Source organism: Hyla sarda, chromosome 2 (assembly GCF_029499605.1).
Source record: "Hyla sarda isolate aHylSar1 chromosome 2, aHylSar1.hap1, whole genome shotgun sequence".
Lineage (NCBI taxonomy): Eukaryota > Metazoa > Chordata > Amphibia > Anura > Hylidae > Hyla > Hyla sarda.
Window position 1 is genome coordinate 491,868,452 of NC_079190.1, and position 18,191 is coordinate 491,886,642.

The following is an 18,191-nucleotide window of genomic DNA, read 5'->3' on the forward strand; positions in this document are numbered from 1 at the left end:
TGTGGCCTCTCCACTATCATCTAATGTGTATGGTGGCCTCTCCAATATAATCTAATGTGTATGATGGCCTCTCCACTATCATCTAATGTGTATGATGGCCTCTCCACTATCGTCTAATGTGTATGGTGGCCTCTCCACTATCATCTAATGTGTATGATGGCCTCTCCAATATCATCTAATGTGTATTGTGGCTTCTCCAATATCATATAACGTGTATGGTGGCCTCTCCACTAGCATCTAATGTGTATGGTGGCCTCTCCAATATCATCTAATGTGTATGATGGCCTCTCCACTATCATCTAATGTGTATGATGGCCTCTCGCCTATCATCTAATGTGTATGGTGGCCTCTCCACTATCATCTAATGTGTATGGTGGCCTCTCCACTATCATCTAATGTGTATGGTGGCCTCTCCACTATCATCTAATGTGTATGGTGGCCTCTCGCCTATCATCTAATGTGTATGGTGGCCTCTCCACTATCATCTAATGTGTATGATGGCCTCTCCACTATCGTCTAATGTGTATGATGGCCTCTCGCCTATCATCTAATGTGTATGGTGGCCTCTCCACTATCGTCTAATTTGTATGATGGCCTCTCGCCTATCATCTAATGTGTATGGTGGCCTCTCCACTACCATCTGTGTATGGTGGCCTCTCCACTATCATGTAATGTGTATGGTGGCCTCTACACTATCATCTAATGTGTATGGTGGCCTCTCCACTATCATCTAATGTGTATGGTGGCCTCTCCACTATCATCTAATGTGTATGGTGGCCTCTCCACTATCATCTAATGTGTATGGTGGCCTCTCCGCTATCATCTAATGTGTATGGTGGCCTCTCCACTATCATCTAATGTGTATGGTGGCCTCTCCACTATCATCTAATGTGTATGGTGGCCTCTCCACTATCATCTAATGTGTATGGTGGCCTCTCCAATATCATCTAATGTGTATGGTGGCCTCTCCAATATCATCTAATGTGTATGGTGGCTTCTTGCCTTTCCTCTGTGTATGATGGCCTCTCCACTATCATCTAATGTGTATGGTGGCCTCTCCACTATCATCTAATGTGTATGGTGACCTTTCAACTCTTCTCTGTTGACAGATGTGGGGAGAGAAGGATCAGACATGTTGTATTTTATCTGCCCTATCCTTTTGTTCTAAGGAAGATAAGTCACCACCAAAGGGTTTGGTAGGGGGGGCAGTCCCTTTTCCTATGCAGAATATGATTGATCCTAGTGTGCATGAGTTTAGGGTCAGTGGTAGAGATAAGTATGGCCAGTTTTAGACAGCAGCATTTTGATGGGTGATAAAGCAATGGAAAGTATATGACTAATTTGATTACACAGTATCCTATGCTGTAATCTAAATTAATTTTATATATATGGTATGAGAAGGAAGCGCAGTGTGTATGCGGTGGGGTTTAGGCTGCAGAGTGTCTAGGCATGCCTTGGCACATAACCCTGGCACACATGTACTAAACAATCACTAGAAAACGCTTGGAAAACAGGATTCTGTTCTCAGAAGAGTCCGGGGACAGGAGTGAGTTTCATGTATGTTCAATGAGAGTAGCTGCTACTAGGAAACATTTATTGAAATATAAACTTTATACATAAACACATATTGCAACCATCTGCTGGTTTATCCCTACTATAAAATAAAGTTGTTACTGGTTTTATTTCATCAATCACATGGCATCATGGTCACACCCCCGCTCTTGACATCACAGCCATGCCCCTTCAATGCAAGTCTATGGAAGGGGGCATGACGGCTGTCACACCCCCTCCCATAGTCTTGCATTGAGGGGGCATGACGTGACATCATGAGCGGGGGCGTGACCATGATGCCTTGAGCCTCCGGCACTGCACCCGACGTTCTAAATGAACGCTGGGTGCAGCAGGGAGATTGCGGGGGTCCCCAGTGGCGGGACCTTCGATCAGAAATCTTATCATAAGATGCCTAGGGGCGGAGGAACCCTTTAAATTCTGCCTGCCGATAGCTATTGGTGACAATTTTGGCAGGAAAGGACAACTTTCTGATGCATATTGGGGGTCCCGACTCATCTGACAAATGATACATTGGACATATTGGGTTACAAACTTCATCCTTTTGTTCCCTGAGAAATATCAAAGTCACAGGAGTCTTCAGCTTACCCCTCCCCTTTCCATTGGCTGAGTCAAGTGTTCTTGTGTATGGAGGGATCAAAAGAGGTAGCTGTCAGCCGAACCAAGGTTTGACAGACAGGTATTGCTTATGTATGGGAACTTCAGAATTCTCTGTCTAATCCTAAACTAAAGTAGTGGCCCAGTAAGTGGTCCACCTCCTGCTTCAATTTTACCCATTCATTCTGATAAAAAGATAGAGCGTAGACATTGACTAGATTTAGGTCAAGCAGGACTTATTGGTCAATACTGACACCTGCAACCTGACTATCCAGATTTGTAGAAAGTTCATAAGATTTCTCTGCAGCCAAATATTCGACCTCTATCGGTTGTGACTTCCATCTCAACTGGACCTATTTAGGCTGTACAAATAACCTCTCATGATCTTGTTAAATTTTATAATCCTCCTAGTTCACTGCCCCCGTCATGATAACCCCCCCCCCCTACCTTTATTTTTATTATTTTTTAGTTTTCTACCTTGATATTGCTCTGTATTTTCTGCTCAGTCAAATTCACAGACTGGGAAGGGGCGTTCCCCAGCAGGCATGACATCATCTGAAGCCATACAGGGGAGAACTTCCTCCCTCACTCTGCTACACACAGAACAGAGCAATTCAATGTGAGATGAGCTATGATTGGCTAAGGCTGCACATACCCCCCTCAGCACTCCAGACTGCATTTCCTGATTTAGGACTTCTGTCAGGCCAGCAGGAATCCAAAATTTGTGCTCTGGACAAGTAGGGAAACACCTAGTTTTAAACAAAGTACATTAGAAAGAGTTTTTATTTACCATATGGAGGGCAATAGCAAAAATTAGTTTTAATGATAGTGCCCATTCTTCTATGACCTCTAAAGACGGTCTGGATCCAGTTTTTTTTAGCATCTTTCAGGTATCTGAGCTTTCAAGGACAATTTTTTTAGCCTAAAAAGTGTTGACATATAACAAGCATATTGGATCACTACATAGTTGACCTTCAGCAGCCTTACACCTGGGGTTTTTCCATCTTGTAAAGGGAAGGCATATCACGAGAATATGTCATCACTTTATGATCATAAATGGGTTGATCCTTTAGACCCCCCCCTGGTTCTTTATTAAATCGGAGAGGGAATAGCACTGCTAAACAGCAAGGTGACCAGATGCTAAGCAAAGGTGCAACATCCAAAGCAACATTCATCACTTATGGAATTTATATTTTATTTAAGGGCATGTGTACTGTAGAACCATATAGGGATATGTCGGCACTTCTGTGGAATCTGCGGTGGAGCATGAGGTAGGGTAAAGCCACAGGTAGAAGAAAGATGATACCCATCACTCACCAGTGATGCACAGTGAAGATTTAGTATGCCGAGGCAGACAGCTGAGGAAGGCTCCCACGCCGAAATGCGTCCTTGTACTACACTATGGCATAATAACTCTTCACTGTGCATCACTGGTGAGTGCTGGGTATCATCTTTCGACTGTAGAATCATGTCTCAACTAGTTGGTTCTATCTTCTTTCCAAAAAAAAAGGAGAAAATGCCAGGGGTATATTCCAATCTTCTGGCAAGTAGTAGGAAGTTTTGAGGAAACAAGACCCTTTCCTTGAATGTCCAGAAGATTCCCTTAAAGGGGATAGGGGATAAGATGTCTGATCATGGGGGGCCTGCTGCTGGGGACATCTGCGATCTCCCTGCTGCAACAGGTATTAGTTTAGAGCGTCAGGTGCAGCGCCAGAGGCTCGTGACGTCATGGGCAACGTCCCCTCAATGCAAGCCTATGGGAGGTTGCGTGATGGCCGTCACACCCCTCCCATAGACTTGCATTGAGGGGGCATGGCTGTGACGTCAAGAGCAGGGTGTGACCGTGACGTCATGAGCCCCTGCCCCACATCGCCTGTCATCCGGCACAGAGCGAAGTTCTCTCCCTGCACTGGATGTCTGGGGTGCCACAGCCGCTGGGGACCCAACGATCAGAGATCTTATCCACTATCCTTTGTAAAGGGGATAAGATGTCTAGAGGTGAAGTACTCCTTTAACAAGGGACTCCAAGAATAGTAAGCTAACCTACCTACCTGATTGAAGAAAAATTCTAAGACAGGGAGAGGTCCATATTGTGTCTGGTCTGGGGGCCTTGTAATATAAGATCTGGTCTGTGTATACCACTTTGAACTTCCTCTCCCTCCTCAAACATTGGCAAGTTCTTCATATTTTGGAAGTCACTCATCCCAATTTCCCATTTGGAATCTACTGGACCAGGTTACTTCCTCCCAGGATATTCTGCCACAAATTTTGTTTTGGTCTACAGGCTGGGAAATTTTAATATAAATATTCCAAAAATGTGTTCAATGTTGCAGACAGCCTTCTACAAGACACATTCCTGAAATGACTGATACCTGGAAGTGCCAGCAGCTCTGGTCCCATGGTGGGCGTTTTCCAAACTTAATAGTAAAATACTAGAAAAACAATGTGCCACTCAAATCAAATAGTCATAAAATAAACTTGAGCATTTGGAACCTACACCCAGGTATAATTTCAGTCTCTTGGTTTGCCACCACAGATAACTACGCCCATTTTTACCTAATTTTTCATGACACGTAATAAAACATAAACCAGTACATAATGTTCCTCTTGTTCGTTGCAATAACAGCTCAAAACAGGAATGTCAACCCACACATCCGGTGTTATGCTAAGTTGACCTCTTTATATGTCTTGCTTAGATCATTGCCATGGAGTAGACCAGTGATCAGCAAACTATAGGCCAACTTTGACGGCCACTGATCGGAGAGAGACCACTGGAGCCTTTTCCTAGTGATATCTGAAAATCCGAAATTACATGTATAAAGTTCCCTTATTTGATTGTAGAAACCATGATCAATAAAACACTATGGCCCCAACAGTTCATTGGACATTAGGAAATTCTGAATTAATAGAGAGGAGTTCTGTGCTTCAGATCTTCATCCCTGGCTAAGGTGGAAAGCAAATACAAGCATTGCTTCTCTGCCGGGAGGACCTGTCCTTAGGGCCGGTTTTAGGCTTAGCGTGGCCCTGGGCAAAATCAAAAGTGGTGCCCCAAAAGTCGTAATTGTGCACTAACAGTTTTGAAATTTTTTGGTCACTTCAAATACCATAAAAAATATCTAAAAAGCAATTGAAAAGTCCCATCAAAACAAAAATGCTACCGATAACTACAAATTACAGCGCAAGAAATGACCCTCATACATCCCCATATACAGAAAAAAAAGAGTTATAAGGATCAGAATAGTACAATTTTATATTTTTGTATAGTTCCCCCACATTAGGTTGGCAGCATAGTTCTCCCACATTAGGTTGGCAGTATAGTTCCCCCACATTAGGTTGTATTTCTCTCATATTAGGTAGGCAGTATAGTTCCCCCACATTAGGTTGGCAGTATAGTTCCCCCACATTAGGTTGTAGTTCCCCCACATTAGGTTTGCAGTATAGTTCCCCTACATTAGGTTGGCATTATAGTTCCCCCACATTAGGTTGGCAGTATAGTTCCCCCACATTAGGTTGTAGTTCCCCCACATTAGGTTGGCAGTATAGTTCCCCCACATTAGGTTGTAATTCCCCATCATTAGATTGGCAGTATAGTTCCCTAATATTAGGTTGTAGTTCCCCCACATTAGGCTGGCAGTATAGTTCCCCCCACATTAGGTTGTAGTTCCCCCACATTAGGTATGCAGTATAGTTCCCCCACATTAGGTTGGCAGTATAGTTCCCCCACATTAGGTTGTAGTTCTCCCACATTAGGTTGGCAGTATAGTTTCCCCCATATTAGGTTGGCAGTATAGTTTTCCCCATATTAGGTTGGCAGTATAGTTCTCCCACATTAGTTTGGCAGTATAGTTCACCCACATTAGGTTGGCAGCATAGTTCCCCCACATTAGGCTGGCAGTATAGTCCCTCACTTTAGGTTATAGTTCCCCCACATTAGGTTGGCAGTATAGTTCCCCCACAATGATAGTGTGGTGGCCCAGTACGGGAGTTGATACCCCGTACCCTTGCTGCCCTGTCAGGCAGCCTCCCTGCAGTGTCCCCTGGGCTCCCCCTGCATCTGTTCTACTGTAATTGCATATTATCCCCTATGTTATGTATATAAGAATGTTGTATCTTTAAGAAAGGTTAACATGTGATCACCAGTTGTCATGTGATTGTTACCCAGGAGGTATCGGTGACCAGGTGACTTATCGGTGACCAATATGACCTCACCAGAGTCTCCCCCATAAATGCCCTGGGAGGAGTCTCTTCTCTCTCTTAGTTTCTGAGTCTTTGCTGAGGTGCAGTCAAGCCTAAGAGTCTGGAGTCATAGGAGCCTCAAGTCAAGTCTGCAGCCATAAGTCTACAAGTAAGCTAAAGTCACAGCTTAGTCTGTCTCCAGTCAAGTTATGTCAGTCACTGTCATCTATTGTCAAGTTTGTAGCCATGAGCTACAAGTCTACAAGTAAGCTAAAGTCACAGATTAGTCTGTCTCCAGTTAAGTCAGTCACAGTCATCAATTGTCAAGTCAATGTGGTCTGCACTAAATTATCCAAATCTACTGCTTCCGTTGTCCATAACTTGGCATTGGAGTAATTATTGCCCCAGTGCCTAGCCCAGGATCCAGCGGTATTCCTTCGGGTGGTATTGAGGATAAACCACGCCCTGGCGTCACGAATACTGGGAGTTAATGCCATCTGCCCCTAGGATAATTCCATCTGCCCTGGATCTCACACCCCATCCCAAAATTGTTTGGACTGTATTAATGCTCGACAAGCCACTTAATTTTTTCAGTGTGTATTAATCCTGTACTCCAGTGATGTCCAACCTGTGACTCTTGAGTTGGTTGTCACAAAACTCTTGCAGCCCATCAGAGAATTCTAGGTGTTGTATTCTTTATTGAAGAGTCATACGTTGGAGTCCACTGCTTTATTGTACAATAAATGTATTGTACTGGATTAGAAAAACAAGGATTCCTTTAAAAAAATAAAAAAAACTGTGGCACATCTGCAGCTCAGCACCATTCACCTCGATAGAGCCAAGCTGCAATACCAGACACAACCTGCAGACAAGGGTGGTGCTGTTTCAATATGAAAGCTGCTATATTTTCTAAAGCTGTACAATCTCTTTTTAAAGGGGTTCTTCGGAAAACTTTTTTAAAACATTGTTTAATACTATGGTCAGGCTGGTGTAGATAAAAGTAAAAAAAACAAAAACTAATTTACCACTGACACCCTGCCGCTGCCATTCCAACAGCACTTCCTGCTGCTGTCCTCGACTCAAGAAAGTGCCAGCTTAGCCAATCATGAGTTGAGACTGGTCACTGCTGTGACTACTGATTGGCTGAACAGGCAACTTGTGTGGAGAGAAGACCAAGAAGTGCTCAGCAATGTGATGGGGCGCAGAGTGGGATCAGAGGCAGGTGAGTACAGGATATAAATTAATTTTTTTACTTTTATTTTTTTTATTTTTTTTACCCCAACTTGGCCACAGTAAAAAAAAAAAAAAAAAAAAAAAAAAAATTAAAAATGTTTTCCGTACAACCCTTTAAGAAAACTCATAACATATGGTAAAATATTGAGTTATGAGCCTTGGTGTCGATTTAGGTTTTTACTCATATACTTGGACTTCAAAGCTATTTTTGTAGTTCTTTATTTCCTATTTTGTCTGCGCTCGGTTCCTTTTGAATAGTTTTCCAAAGTTTTCTTAGAGCCGTTAATGAAATACATATCCTTTAATTTAGACTGATGTATACCAGCACTGATCCATACCGCCATATGGTAAACGTCTTTTAACCATCTCCAAAAAATCAGAAAGAAATTCTATGTATATATATTTTTTTTACATCTTACTCTAAGAATGAATTTGGCCCATCGGTGAACCATTCATTGGAATTTTGGGTGGGACTTGGGAAAAAGTGTGATTAACATTACTATATGTGGGAAACAGACTTTGGGTTTATAAAGCTAAACTTAACTGTATAATAGCTTTCTTATCTTCAAGGAGTTTCATACAATCCTCCTTTCTTAAAAGGTTTTCTTATCAAAAACTTGAAGACCAAGGGGGAGATTTATCAAAGAGGAAGAGTGGTGCAGTTGCCCATGGCAACCAATCAGATCGCTTCTTTCATTTTCCACAGGTTTCTTTAAAAATGAAAGAAGCGATCTGGTTGCTATGGGCAACTGCACCACTCTTCCTCTACACAGGTTTTGATAAATCTCCCCCCAAGTGTCCTGCTGGCAGTGTGGATGACAATAATGAATGACCCAGTGCGGCCCAGCTTGCTATTAACTGAGCTAGGTGAAGGCCCATTAAATTAGTGTCAATCATCAAGATCAGCACTTATAGTACTCGTGTCGGCCCATATAAAAGGACCTTTATGGTAAGGGTCTTGAAGGGGAACAAAGACTGTGCCTTTTTGTGTATAAATTCAGCACCATATTGGGAGCCCAATGTGATCTTTGCTATAGTACCACTTAAACCTTACACCATAATGGGAGCCTGATTTGATCTTTGCTATGGTCCCACTTAAATTCGGCACCATAATGGGAGCCCGATTTGACCTTTTCTTTGGTACCACTTCTTATTTGCTAACACTCTACTATTGGTTGGGATATGGTCAAGTATATACGACCTCTGAGGACCTGTTCGGAGCAGGAGGTGCCCCTATGACAAATACAAGCTCACACAAAAAAAACCTTATACAGGAGGTTGGTGGCCTATGAGAAATACTGTAAATCCTTGGATATTGAATGTTAAAGGGGTATTCCGATATCAGAAAATTGAAATAAAACAATCACCCCAAAATGTATAACTTACTAATATAGTGTTATCACAAATTGTATTGGCTTCAGCATGTTTAAGCTTGCAAAATCCCTGAAAAGAAGTTTTGAAGTCCTTTCATTGTCATTGTGGTGCTGTCTCAGCTTTTCGGCTCCTCCCTCTCTCCTGCCAGGAAATTATGTAGTCCTATCATTGGCACTGTGGTGTCGTCTTAACAGCTCCCAGGCTCCTCCCACTCTCCTGACAGGAAATTGTGTATTGCCTTCATTGTCACTGTGATGGTTGTCTCCTGCTCCCTGGCTCCTCCCTCTCTCCTGCCAGGAAGTTGTGTAGTCCTATTATTGTCAGTGTGGTGTTATCTCAGCATCCTCTCGACTCCTCCCTCTCTCCCAAGACAGCAGGAGGTGTGGCTGTATTTTTTTTCTTTTGAGCTCAATCCCCACCCCTCAGTGATGTCATCACCTCTGACCCGACCCTAAGGCCTGCATCACCATCTTCCTGTCATATACACATTTATTTATTTATTTATTTATTTATTTATATAGCGCCTACAGATTCTGCAGCGCTTACAATTATGGGGTACAAACAAAGACAAGTATCAGACATAAAATTACACAATAACTATTCAAACAAGAGGTGTGGGGATATGTTGGGGATATGTTGGGGACATGTTGGGGATATGTTGAGGATATATTGGGGATATGTTGAGGATATGTTGAGGATATGTTGGGGATATGTTGGGGACATGTTGGGGACATGGTGGGGATATGTTGAGGATATGTTGAGGCCAATTAGAGACTGTTGTAGGCCTGTCTGAAGAGATGTGTTTTTAGGCCACGTTTGAAACTATGGATGTTGTTGTTGAGTCTGAGGAATTGAGGGATAGCATTCCAGTGAACCGGTGCAGCACGAGTGAAGTCTTGGAGACGGGAGTGAGAAGTTCGGATTATAGAAGATGTTAGTGTGAGGTCATTAGCAGATCGGAGAGAACGTGTAGGATGGTAGACAGAGATGAGAGAGGAGATGTCGGGAGGTGCAGCATTGTGGAGAGCTTTGTGTGTGAGACTGAGGATTTTGTACTGTATTCTGGACTGAATTGGTAACCAGTGTAGTGACTGGCACAGGGAGGAGGCGTCGGTGTAGCGGCTGGAGAGGAAGATGAGTCTGGCATTAAGGATGGACTGGAGAGGAGAGAATTTGGAGAAAGGAAGGCCTATTAGTAAAGAGTTACAGTAGTCGAGGCGGGAGTGAATCAAAGCAATAATGAGAGTTTTAGCAGTTTCAGTAGTGAGAAATGGGCAGATTCTTGAAATGTTTTTGAGATGCAGGTGACAAGAACGTGAAAGAGACTGAATATGGGGAGTGAAAGACAGATCAGAGTCAAGTATAACTCCATGACAGCGAGCCTGCTGCCCGGGAGTTATGGTAGTACCACACACCGAGATGGAAATGTCAGGGTTAGGTACAGTATCAGTTGATGGAGAAAAGACAAGAAGTTCTGTTTTAGAAAGATTTAGTTTCAGATATAAAGAGGACATGATGTCTGAGACAGCAGAGAGACAGACACTGGTATTCTGTAGGAGTGCAGGGGTGATGTTGGAGGAAGAGGTATAAAGTTGGGTGTCATCAGCATAGAGGTGGTACTGGAAACCAAATCTACTGATTGTTTTTCCAATGGGAAACATATATCTCTTTAATGGGATATTTAGGGAAGAATGAGGTGTACAGTATGTTTCCTTGTGCTGAACAATGCCACAGGCAGAGGAGCAGACGGGGAATGAATGCAGTGGGGTTTGTAGAGTGTTCTGCCTTATAGAGTAATGTTCTGGAGCTCTGGGTGGGGAGCTAGAAGGAGTGCTGTGGAAAAGTAGTAGGCGGGGTGGGACCATGATGAGCGGAGGGAAAGCTTCTTTACCGTGAGGACTGTGAATTTATGGAACGGTCTACCTCAGGAACTGGTCACAGCAGGAACAATTAACAGCTTTAAAGCAGGGTTAGATACATTCCTGGAACAAAATAACATTAATGCTTATGCAGAATTATAAAACTACATCCCTTTCCCTTATCCCCTTACATCCTTCCCTTCAATCCCCTGGTTGGACTTGATGGACGTATGTCTTTTTTCAACCATACTAACTATGTAACTATGTAACTATGTAATATATTCTGGGAATTGTAGTACTGAGCAACTGATCATCTAGGAAGTAGTGTTTCTGACATGGTGGACTCCATGCAATGGGCTCACAATAAATCAGTGTTTCCCAACCAGTGTGACTTCAGCTGTTGCAGAACTACAACTTCCAGCATGCCCGGACAGCCAAAGGCTGTCCGGCATACTGGGAGTTGTAGATTTGCAACTGCTGGAGGTACACTGGCTGGGAAACACTCCCTTAAATAGTAAAATGGTGCACTAGTAGGGGGGTTTATAGGGAACCATGAAAATACGGTAAATAGGTTTTTCAATGTTCATATCCGTCTGCATAAAACCTGAAAATTCCAACGCATCGGAAAATCAAGGCAGTTTTTGCACCAAGACATGTATGCCAAGAAACAGACAAGTCAACATACGGGCTGTTATTATTTGCTTTTGATTTGCAAGAACATTTACTCAAGAAGTTGCACAATGTAAATAAGACAGCTTGCACTATATAACGTACGAAAGACAACATCACCGTGTTCCTTACAAACCCTCAAGATGGTAAGGAAACGGTTACAAATGTAATGGAGGTAAGCGTCACATGATTCGCAAAGCTGCACGTCTCGGCAGACTCAGGTCATCGAAAGACAAGTGTTCATTAACTTTTATTTCGTACCGTGCAGTCAATGACTCATAGAGAGATCACAAGGATGAAAGGAACATCCAATTATATTCTATTGGAATTCCGACAAAGCAAATCGATATCTCCGATCCCTGCTCGGCTTATAGGGTATAAACCACATTGATCTTCAAGCCTTTGAAAATTTCATCTGATGGAGACAATGACAATGAGCTGTCAAGGCAAGAGCCAACCAAAGGGGCAACCAATAGTCCTCCCAGAGATTCTTGACTGTCAGCTCTACCAAGTTAGACAAACATATAGACCAGAGTTCCCCAAGTGTGGGTTTGTTTATTTAAGCCCACTCCCAATGGATTTCTGACCATTATTGCCCGCTTCCGCAGGGTGTGTTCCACTCGTTCCCGTTCCCGCAACATGTGTGTTCAATTCCTTCCACTACCGAAAACATTTTGTCAATTAAATTAGAATTCATAAACCCCCGTGCCATGACATTTCCCCTTTGTGCAACGTCATCACAGTGCCATGTCATCACCCCCTTGTGCCATGTCATCACCCCGCTGTGCCATGTCATCACCCCCTTGTGCCTTGTCATCAACCCCTTGTGCCATTTCATCAGGACCCTGTGGCATTTCAGAGGTTTACAGGACTGGGCAGGATTTTGCAGGACCTGCTGTATGTTATGTGACCGCCCGCAACAACCTCATTACCGCGAATGCAAGTTTTTATTGGCTCCCGCGGGACACGCAGGATCCCAATGCCGATGCAGGGCACTAGTCCCCAACCCAGTCCACAAGGCCCACCAATAGTCCAGGATTCTATTCCAATAGAGTAGCTGAGAAACCCTAGAATATTGGTGGGCCTTTGGGGGCTGGGTTAGGGTACCCCTGATATAGACACAGTCTGGAAAAACTGTATGCCAATCCCTTTAGAAGCTGTAGTGGCCAGATGATTGTCTTCTATAGAAACAGATACAAGTAGGAAACAACTAAACAGGTGACACTAGAAGGTAATATTTTGAAGACTTCATATTATATAGAGCTGCTACTTAATAGTCCATCAATGGTCAACTCAATCAATGGTCAACAACCAATGGTCAACTCCCATGACCAGCTGATTGTACTGCAGTTTGAGTTCAGCTCCTGGAGCAGTACTGATGAGCTCTGTTCAGCTATACATTTTCACTACATCGACGTTTTAGGTCCACAGGGTGGGAATTTTTTTTCCTATCTATAGGCCCATATATAGGATCCCTAGCAGATGGCTTCCTGTCTACAATGTATGTTGGTCTTATGGAGCACATGGACAGAAATTGTTCATCATTTGGGTCAAGTAGGATCCCTTTGATACAATTATTCTTCTCACTCAATTGCCCTTTGGACACTATTATACTATGGACGAGTTAAAGGGGTACTCCGGTGGTTAAGATTTTTTGCTATATTGCATCTTCTTTTAATGGTCATGTTTTTTGCAATTGACATGTATTATACGTTTGTGTAGCATGTGTCTTTTTTTCTTGCCTGTTTTTGGGCCAGGAAGTTCTGTAGTTCTGTGTTGGATCTCTTACTGTTGTCCACATGTTAGGATTAGGCTGTGGACAAGATGTCATGGTTTTTTTTTTTCTCTGTTCTTTCAAAACTGCATGACAGAGATAGACCACGCCCCCTCATCTCCCCCTCCAGGTGGTCACAGGTGTGCATGACAGAGAGAGGCCACGCCCCCCTCATCTCCCCCTCCAGGTGGTCACAGGTGTGCATGATAGAGAGGCCACGCCCCCTCATCTCCCCCTCCAGGTGGTCACAGGTGTGCATGACAGAGAGAGGTCACGCCCCCCTCATCTCCCCCTCCAGGTGGTCACAGGTGTGCATGATAGAGAGAGGCCACGCCCCCTCATCTCCCCCTCCAGGTGGTCACAGGTGTGCATGATAGAGAGAGGCCACGCCCCCTCATCTCCCCCTCCAGGTGGTCACAGGTGTGCATGATAGAGAGAGGCCACGCCCCCTCATCTCCCCCTCCAGGTGGTCACAGGTGTGCATGACAGAGAGAGGTCACGCCCCCCTCATCTCCCCCTCCAGGTGGTCACAGGTGTGCATGAGAGCAACAAGCTCCTACACAGCTCCTCATCTCCCCTCCCCCTGCTCTGTCTTCTGAGGACACAGGTCTGCACTGAAAGAAGACAGAGAAGATGTATGTGAAGGGATAACAAGGTGCACGGGCTGAGGATGTATAGACTGCAGGGGAATAAATCTCAGACTGGGAATGATTTCTATATGTGAAGGGGGGGGGGGGGGGGGACTCCTGAATGACACATGCTGGGAGTTGTAGTCCCTGTTATGTGTGTGTATGCTAGTGTTTACAAACCAGTCTGCCTCCAGCTGTATCAAAACTACAACTCCCAGCATGCCTGGACAGACTTTGGGCATGCTGGGAGTTGTACTTTTGCAACAGCTGGAGGCACACTGGTTGGGAAACACTGTCCTAGCCAATTCAGCATACACATCATGTTACACCAGTGTTTCCAAACCAGTGTGCCTCCAGCTGTTGTAAAACTACAACTCCCAGCATTCCCTGAAGCCTTTGAGCATGCTGGGAGTTGTAGTTTTGCAACAGCTGGAGGCACACTGATTGGGAAACACTGGCCTAGTCTATTCAGTATATTACAAACAAAGTGCATTGTTTCCCAACCAGGGTGTCTTCAGCTGTATCAAAACTACAACTCCCAGCATGCCCAGACAGCTTTTAGCTGTCCGGGCATGCTGGTAGTAGTAGTTTTGCAACACCTGGAGGCACCCTGGTTGGGAAACACTGGTGTATGCCCTGTAGAGGTGTGGTGAACTACAACCCCCAGGAGACTACAGAGGCAGCATGCTGGTGTTATACCACAGACTGAAGACTCCTGAATGACACATGCTGGGAGTTGTAGTCCCTTTTTTGTGTGTATGCCAGTATATCCCAACAAGGGCTGATTATATTAGTGTGCTGTGTATAAGGGGGCCGACCTGGGAAAGTAGGGTGGGTAAAGGGCAGAACAAAAAAAGGAGCCGCCCCAAACCAGCAAGGCATGTGCCATGCTGGGATTTGTAGTTTTCAGCACAGCAAGAAACAGGAAATAGAAGCAAAGATAGGAAAACAAAGTTGGGGATAAAAAGACAACAAAGAACAGAAATAGAGTCGCCTAAACAACAAGAATAGAAATGAAACAAAACAAATAGGGTAAGTCACAAACGGAAAAACGTTGGTCAAAATTAGACAGAAAGATAGTGCAGACAATAAAGCTTAACAGGGGAGTAGCTAAAGGCTCATGGGCCCTTGTGCAAACGATCAGCTTGGGGCCACCCTAGATGGTATGAGACCCAGAAGCAAGTGATTAATTGTTGGGTATTCAGGCACATCATCTCTGTAGAGAAAAAAATGGTGGGGTAGAGGACAAAAGAGGCAGCTCTTGATATGGTTGGGATAAAGCAGGTAAGTGCGCCACTGCACTTAACTCCTTTCTTTTGTGCCATTGTGTCATTAAGTAATTTAATGATGCCACTGTGCCACTGAACCCTTTTGAACTGTGCCTGCATAACCTCCTTATCTCTGTTACTGCTCTTAATGAACCGTGCCACTGTCACCTAATGATCTTTTTCACTGCCCCCAAATAAACTGCACCCCTAAGGATTTGTGCCAGTGTCCCATTATGAACGTTGCTACTGTGACTTAAAGGGGTACTCCACTCCTAGACATCTTATCCCCTATCCAAAGGATAGGGGATAAGATGTTTGATTGCGTGGGTCCCAACACTGGGGACCCCGTGATCTCCCTTCGGCACCCGGCATTTGTGTGCAGCGCTGGAGACTCGTGACGTCACAGCCACGTCTTCTCAATGCAAGTCTATGGGAGGGGGCGTAGACTTGCATTGAGGGGACATGGCCGTGATGTTACAAGCCTCCGCCCCACATCACCAGAAGTTCGCTCTGTGCACAGGATGTCTGGGGTGCTGCAGCCGAGATTGCGGGGTCCCCAGTAGTGTCTCTCCTCCCATTATGATCTGTGCTACCATGTCCCTAGTGAATTGTGTCACCATGCTCCCTAAAAAATTGTTCCTCAATCTGTGGCACTACAGGTGGTGCAGAACTACAACTCACAATCCACCCTGACAGCAGCACATAATGGAAGTTGTAGTTTTGCACCATCTGGAGAATCACAGATTCAAAATCTTAAGGACACTGAAACAGCTGAACAGAGGAACTGGTGATCCAGTATGTGGATTCAGTAGCTTTGGGGCCCAGTCTCAATTGCGACTGTTGCGACCCCTATTGCAATGCCACTGAAGCTACATAACAATATGTGGTGCCCAGAAGATGAAGGTCGTTTTGAAGGGTAAAAACAAAAGCATGGTAATGATTCTCTTAATCTGTATGTCATGTAGAGAAACCAGAGTTCCAGCATTTCACATTTCACTGATGTTTTATTCTATTATATTCTCTTTTACTCGTTTTTCAATTTCCAATCAGTCGCAATCGAGGTTCTATTGTTTCACTGGGGTGTATCAGGTATCACAATTTATGTATTCTGTGTTGTGTTTGCTTCAAACATCATAACAAAATATCTAGTTTCATATTTCTTTTCTATACGTAGCCCTAGTTTAAATTCCATTCTGTTTGGAAAGTCCTTAGCATGGCCTCTGGGCCAGTTCCCCACACCCTTACCAACAAGGCATTTCCTCTGGAGAGGAGAGTTCTACATTGGTTCTCCACTCCACTAGCAGATGGAACAGGACCAACTAAGTGTGGACCTCTTCTCTCTAATGGACCTGTAGCAACTCTATTGTCTTTCTCTGTGATATGCACATCCTTGCTTATATGGCAGAAATAGAGGTCACAATTTGGCCACCAGTTTGTCTTGTGACAAACCATGTTGATACGTGGACTATGAAAGCCACAAATGTCCATATCTTGAGAACCCAAAAGGGTCACATGACATTCTGCCAGTTGTTTCATCTAGGCTGAGAAAGATTGGAAAGATGGCCACACATGTCCATGGCTCTCTCCATCCACTTCTATGAGTAACAAGTAAAAGGAGAACTCCAGCCAAAACTAGGATTGGGGATAAGTAGCTGATTGCAGGGAGGGTCAGACCGCTGGGACCCCCGGGGATCTCCAGAATGGTTCCCAGATCTCAGTGAGGAGCACGTGCTGTAGACAGCACGTGCTCCATTCATTTCTATAAGAATGCTGAAAAGACCCGAGTGCAGCACTTGGGCATCTCCAGCACTGCCCTAGAAATGAATGAAGTCCCGTGCTGTCTACCAGTAGATGACACACGTTCCTCACTGACATCCGTGGTCTTTTTCATGTGGATAGGGGATAATTTAGTTTTGGCTTGAGTTCTCCTTTATAATTTGAGTGCAATCCTCCAGTTGTTTTGCCTATCGTCTATTGAATTGAATTGAGGTAGGAGGCCCCTTGGGGGCAGAACTCAGTTAATCTAGGAATCTAGGGCACTTTTGGGCCAAAATTTATTGGGTGAAATGGCTTCCACGGCCCACGAAGTTTGTTGTTTTGACCTTATAGTGTATACTTGAGTGTGTTAGACCTCGTTTATGTAACAATAATGGGGACAACCCCTTTAAGTCAACTGTGACTAGTCACCACCCGGCTTTACATATGTTATGCTAGTTCTTTTTACAGCTTTATTGTATGTTGATGGTTATTACTTTTAGTAACACAGATGGTACCGACGTTCTGGTAATCTCTGACTAATACACTGTGTGCTTTGGGAAGTATCAGACGGATGAACTCGGGGTTGCTGTTGGGTCCTGGCAGATTGCGCTAGACATCTGCTGGAAACACGGGCTCTTCAAATATATTTATGGCCAAAGATACTACAGCTGTCTATACAAATGGTGTAATACAGCTGCTTTAAATGGTTCAATAGAGATTCTACAGGGTAGAGATTGCATCTGAGCACTCATATGGTAGAACACAGAGGTCTCCAAATTGTGAACCTCCAGAAGTTGCCAAATAAACATGAGGCCTCCAAACTGTGGACCTCTATCCCTTCCATGAGGCCTCCAAACTGTGGACCTCCATCCCTTCCATGAGGCCTCCAAACTGTGGACCTCCATCCATCCCATGAGGCCTCTAAACTGTGGACCTCCATCCATCCCATGAGGCCTCCAAACTGTGGACCTCCATCCATCCCATGAGGCCTCCAAACTGTGGACCTTCATCCCTTCCATGAGGCCTCTAAACTGTGGACCTCCATCCATCCCATGAGGCCTCTAAACTGTGGACCTCCATCCATCCCATGAGGCCTCCAAACTGTGGACCTCCATCCTTCCCATGAGGCCTCTAAACTGTGGGCCTCCATCCATCCCATGAGGCCTCCAAACTGTGGTCTTTTACCTGTTACACAATTACATGGAACCTACCCTGAACCCTTTCTTTTCCACATATAGGGGAAGATTTATCAAAACCTGTATAGAGAAAAAGTTGACCAGTTGCC

General features: G+C 44.3%; 1 protein-coding gene across 4 annotated transcripts in view; it reads left to right on the forward strand.

Moving 5' to 3' along the window:
* KCNJ15 (potassium inwardly rectifying channel subfamily J member 15) overlaps nt 1-18,191 on the forward strand; it is a 97,630-nt gene that overhangs the window by 71,885 nt on the left and 7,554 nt on the right. The window contains exon 1 of one of the 4 annotated variants that reach the window (XM_056559661.1): nt 15,977-16,081. The exons of the other annotated variants lie outside the window; for them this stretch is intronic. The gene's annotated coding sequence lies outside the window, so the exon portion shown is untranslated. Of the gene's footprint in view, nt 1-15,976; nt 16,082-18,191 lie in introns of those variants that run through there. 4 annotated transcript variants of the gene reach the window in all.